General features: G+C 38.0%; 2 long non-coding RNA genes across 2 annotated transcripts; both read left to right on the top strand.

The window, feature by feature from the left end:
• The first annotated feature begins 1405 nt into the window (after window positions 1–1405).
• Window positions 1406–2482, top strand: LOC133713922 (uncharacterized). The gene is made up of 3 exons (XR_009848329.1): window positions 1406–1742; window positions 1817–1864; window positions 2363–2482. It is a non-coding gene; the product is annotated as an uncharacterized LOC133713922 (long non-coding RNA).
• A 402-nt stretch (window positions 2483–2884) lies between these two features.
• On the top strand, window positions 2885–3849 carry LOC133714205 (uncharacterized). The gene is made up of 3 exons (XR_009848490.1): window positions 2885–2952; window positions 3222–3271; window positions 3601–3849. It is a non-coding gene; the product is annotated as an uncharacterized LOC133714205 (long non-coding RNA).
• Window positions 3850–5770: the final 1921 nt, after the last annotated feature.

Here is a 5770-nt window from a genome sequence, read left to right as displayed (position 1 = left end):
GAGCCTTGCGAAAGATTGAAAGACTCAGTGGTCTTGAAAGTACGTAGTTATAAACGGAGAGTTTTCATCTGCACTACGAGCGATATACACAATTAGTACATGATTACGCTCAAATTTATACACAAACCGAGCACTCAAGTAAGGGCGGAACCAGGATTTGAAGCTTGGGGGGTCGAGAAATAAAATTTATGTATACAAAGTTTTATAGGTGAAATTAATATTTTTTTTATTTATAGAGAGCACTACAAGAAAATGACTCTTTTACCGCGCACATTTTACGGCGTGCATTAATGCGTGCCGTAATAGGCACACATTTACGGCGCATTTTCGCGCAGGCCGTTAATACCTTCTGATATGGTCTTTTACGGCGTGCATATAATGCGTGCCGTAATAGACCAAATCAGAAAGGGTATTAACGGCCTGCGTGAAAATGCGCCGTAAATGTGTGCCTAATTTACGGCGCATTTTCACGCAGGCCGTTAATACCCTTCTGATATAGTCTTTTATGGCGTGCATATAATGCGTGCCGTAATAGACACACATTTACGGCGTTTTCACGCAGGCCGTTAATACCCTTTCTGATATGGTCTTTTACGGCATGCATTGATGTGTGCCGTAAAAGTAAAAGGCGCAAAAATTTTCGCCAAAATTTTTATTTCCCTCCATCTCTTCCCACTACACATTTCATTTTTAACTTTTTCATTTCATAACACAAAAACTTCTCTCTCTCCCCGACACACACCTCAATTTTCGCCATCTCTTCCTTCCACGTCTCTTCCTACCGCCAAGTCGCTGTTCACTGGATTTGCTCCACCGCCGAGTCGCTGGCCGCGTACCTCCCACCACCATCACGTTCTCTGCTCCTTTCATCGAAATGTCATGGATCGATTGAGCTACGAATTAAAGAACATTGAAATGGTTGCCGCTCTTGGAGATTGGGGCCACCTGTTTCAGGATCATGAAGTTTCTGAAACCCTTTTGGAGAAAGTTGAGAACTTTGGCCTTGTATTGCTCATTTGCTATCTGGGTTTTCTTCTCTGGCCAAATCAAGGTACAATTTTTTTTCACTTATTGTTTCAGTTTTCATCTTCTGCTTTATCTATTTAGGGTTTTTCAATTGTAGGAAGGTTTCTGTTGCTTGGTTTGCCTAGTTTGTTGGTTTGACTGCTTGTTTGACTGTATGTACCTACATTTGAGGTTTTATTTTGATCAATCTTGATTTTTGTTCTCAGAGGTCTCTCCCTGCGAAAAGAGAGTCGGTCTCAGAGGTCTCTCACATCTCTCTCACTCTGAGACAAGTCCAATTTCTGGTTCGCAATCTCTTTTCAATTAGGTTTCAAATTTTCAAATTCCAGTCCTATTTCGTCTCTTTAACTCTTCGATTTTGTTTTTTGATTCCAGATCTTCGAGATTCTAGGCGTGGAAATGGAGGCGCAGATCGACATCGTAAGGTCTTCCGCGAAAGCATCCAGGGCATAAAGTCGGTGACGGCTCGGTTCTCAAGGTCGGCGAGGAGAAGGAGATCAGAAAGCAGGGATATTGAAGAAGGAACTCCTCACTATATCCCAAGCTTGAGGTGATAGGAGTCTAGGGTTTGTGCTTATTGAATTTGCGCTTATTTGTTCTTTTGGATTGGGATTGATTGCAATTATGTTTGAATTCAGTGCGTACATTACACCGGGACGGGACACAGTTCGATTCGAGCGGCAATAGGGGGACATCGTTCAGTTCAGTCGGACAAGGTGAGGGAATTTTTGGCCTTTCACTTGTATTCTAATCGATGACTTGATTGATTCAGATGCAAAATTGTGTGTAGTTAAGAAGAAGGGAAAGAGATTAAGAAGAAAGCTCTGGAATGGAAGAGGTTGGCAATGGAACCAGATGCTTCTTTCTCCCAGAAAATAACTAGTAAAAGTTTAAAAGAACAAAATTGTTTGTTTTGTTAATTGCTTTAGTTGCATTTGGACTGTATCAGCTAGTTCCTTCTTTATAATAATCTATTAATTTCAATGTATTATTTGCAAGTTTGATTTGAAGTGAGATATGACTTGGTGAGAATTGTTGTTCTTTACTAGCTTGTGCTCTGACTTGTTTGCCATTGACATTGCACAGACAGGTCCTCTTGTGTTTATCAACAACTAGCTTGTCGTGTTATTTTGAGTACAAAATTATAAAACATATTTTAAGAGCTAAAGATTACATCTTATGACCATGACTATCTCAATATTATAACTCTTCAACTAGCTTGTCATGCTTTTCAATTAATACAGCTCCCCTGGTACTTGCTAGCATCTATCCCATCATTTGTTTGTTATGTTCTTCTGTGTTCTGTTCATGACATTATTATCTTCTGTACATGCAGGTTAAGCAGAATGTAGCCCTTGCTTTAAGTTGTATAGTTTTGACCTCTCTTCCATCTGTTTTAGGTTTTCTTCCCCTCTAGTTAACAGTATGAGATTTTTCGTATGTTCTGAATTTCTGATTGATCTTTGCAGCTTTTAAATTTTTTCTAATTTGACTCTTGGCTGCTCTAACCGTAGCTTCCTCTTTCATGGTTTTAGTTGGTTTACATTGTAGGTTCTGTTACATGAACTCGATAAAAAGCTTACTGGTATTGTGAACTTAACTCATTGACTTGAGAAGAGTTTTCTTATGAGGATGTCAAGGCAGCCATAAGTTATTGTTTGGCATTTTGGTGTGTTTATTAGTATATGTGTCTCATAAACTTGATATTTTTTGGAGTTGTATATTGCTTTTGTGTATTATACATAGGATCTTAAGCTTTAGGATATCGTGGGGATCATATGGAGGTTAGTATCTTAATTCTAAGCTTTTCTCATTGGGTTACAGATCAGATATTTAATTGTTGGCTATTTGTTTCAGAGACTGCCTATTGGTTGATCCTAAAGAGCTTGCAGGCCCATCTTTTAACTCCCAGCAACAGAGGGAAAGGTGATCTTTTAACATTAGCTTACAATTGTGAATACCAATTTGATTCAAAAACCTCATTTAAATTACTTTTGTGACAAAACTGAATTAGGACCTGATCAACTACATAAATTAAAAACTGAAGTAGTGTACTCTTGGACTTTGAAGAATGTTGTATGCCCCTTGTTCTTCTCATCCCCTTGATTCCAACTTGTAGAACATAAATTACTTGCACAATCTGTTATTTTTCTTGCCTTTGCGATTGCTAGTGACTGGAATGTTCATGATGCCAGGTTCTCACATCTTTTGCATCTGGCTGTGCTACCTCATTAGTAGTTGATAGGTGAGAGATTTCAAACTGTGACTATTATTAATGATCCATTCTCTTCCTACATATACTGCATCATTCTTACAAGTTCTCTTTTGCTCAGACAAGTCATTCATATATAATTGGCATATTCATTCTATGGTTGCTTTTTCTTTCTTGTACAATCCATTTGTAGTCTGTTCTCATGTCCCCCGTATTGTAACTATAATCTCTTTTTTATGTGGGCAGTAAGTGAGCTTTTTTTCACGATCAAAACGATGTTCCTTATCTTCCTCATCATTTCTTGTTCTGTCATTCCTATGTCTGCATCTATCCAAGCTTCCTAATGACAACTATGGTCCCAGGTGAATCCAAGCAATGGACATAGTCAAGGCAATTACCAGCTCCTTTGAGAAAGGATGTTGGGGCACAAAGTCTCCAAAGAGTTTGAAGCAAGTTCATTCTGGAGCAGCTCATTTGTGCATGAAATTCATGGAGGACTGTTATATACCACTTTTTATGATTTTAAGTTCTTTCTTGTATTGGTTTAGCCATAAATTTCAAATGCGATGCTTTTAAAGCAATGTATGTAATTGAATATCTTTTTTTAAATATATATAAAAGTCAGATTCTTTTAAATATGAGCGGAAGAAATTGAATTGAAATATTTTTTTTTTTAATATAAAAGAACATTTTACGGCGTGCAAATTGGGCTGTAAAAAACTGGGTAACTAATTCTTTTACGGCATGCAAAAGTGTGCCATAAAAATAGTCTTTTACGGCATGCCCTGTGTGCCGTAATAAGTGGTCTAAAAAGTCATTTACGGCGTGCTTTCTTGACATTCACGGCGTGCAAACATCCCATAAATCAAATTGAATAATACTTGAGAATATATTTACGGCCTGCTTGGATGCACAATTACGGCCCTCTTATGAACGCCGTTAAAGAGTAATGTCTTTTACGGCTCCGGCATTTACAGCCTGCATTTGTGCGCCGTAAAAGGGTATTTACGGCGCACATTGTGGGCGGTAAAAGATTGTTTTTGGTGTAGTGGAGATCTAAATTTTAACTCAACGATTTTGAATTTTTTATAAATGAACTCAATATCAATAATAGTAAAGAACAGACAAATTTAATACTTAATAATGATTCTTTAAAGAACTGAGTAATGAAGTTTGGTTTAATAACAATCAAACTTCATTGCAAGATCAAATTCAACAAAAGAAGTAACTTTGGTTTCTTAAAAATATTTATTTCAGTTTGGAAGAATGGAGAGAGGTCCAATTAAGCCATTGTATTGGAACTTGATCGAAAGCCATATTGATAAACTCAGTTAATTGTATAGCAAAACGTTGGGGGGGGGACCCCGTCGGGCCTTGAAGGTCCGCCACTGCACTCAAGTTTATTCCTAATTCGAGCCCTTGTACCAAATGAGATACCCCTTATACATCCTATCTGCAACTTAGCAGATCACTCTACAGGCTTCTATAACTTGAAGACCTGTAGAAAATTGTTCCCTCACTCTTTCTTCTTTCCAAATGAGGCCAAAGTTTCCTCCGTATATAGGCAGAGATGGAACTTCCTAGAACCCTTCATTAATTCTTTCATGAACCTTGTACAACCTCCTATTAGTATCTATTCATGAACACTCTACAACATCCATCCATTCATGATCCTTCTAGACTTCGAACCATTCATGAATCTTCCACCATTAATGAACCATGAGTCCTTCACCATGCATTGAGTCCCTATGCATACACATAACCATGCTTTTTTTTTTTTCATGCATGAGGTTTCACCATTAATAACGCGCATTCATCACATGCAAAATATTTCCGCCAATGATAGAGTATGCACTAAACCGTTTAGCGACAGTTTAATATTTCCCGGATCTCAGTTTTGCAGAACCAAACTGAGGGCACGTTTACTTACTTGGAATGGGAGAGAATGATTACGGGGTAAAAACATTTATGCGTTTACTAACACATAAAGGAATTGGAATGATTACGGGTAAAAGAATTCCTGCATTTACTAACACATGAAGGAATCAAAATGGATGTAGGTCCGACCTCCTTATCAGGAATCGATTCATGAATACTCAGGAATTTGATTACGAAGGGGGGGGGGAGATGAGTTTAGGAATCAATCCTACGGAATCAATACCGATTCCTTTCTTCTCTCATTCCGCTTGTCTCCGATTCATGATTATTTTCCATTCCAATTAAGTAAACGTGTCATGAGTACTGATAAATGAAAAATAAACATCAAATGACTAAATTCTGCTTACTATCCTGTACTTTCAAAGGTTCATCAGTTTAGTCCCTGCACTTCTAATTTAATCAGAAAAGTCCTTGCACTTTCCAATTTCGTCAAATCAATCCAATCCATCACCACTCCGTCAATTTTCGGGGAAATTTTCCAAACTACCCATTTGTATTCACAACATTGACGCATTGGCGGGCTGCCTAAAGATGGGCAGTTTGGGAATTTTCCCTGTGAGAAGGTCCCACGTCAGCATTTTAACAGCGAAAATT

The sequence above is a fragment of the Rosa rugosa genome, chromosome 6, assembly GCF_958449725.1.
Source record: "Rosa rugosa chromosome 6, drRosRugo1.1, whole genome shotgun sequence".
In the NCBI taxonomy this organism is placed as follows: Eukaryota; Viridiplantae; Streptophyta; class Magnoliopsida; order Rosales; family Rosaceae; genus Rosa; species Rosa rugosa.
The sequence above is the reverse complement of the archived record's forward strand: the minus strand, read 5'-3'. Positions and strand labels throughout refer to the sequence as shown.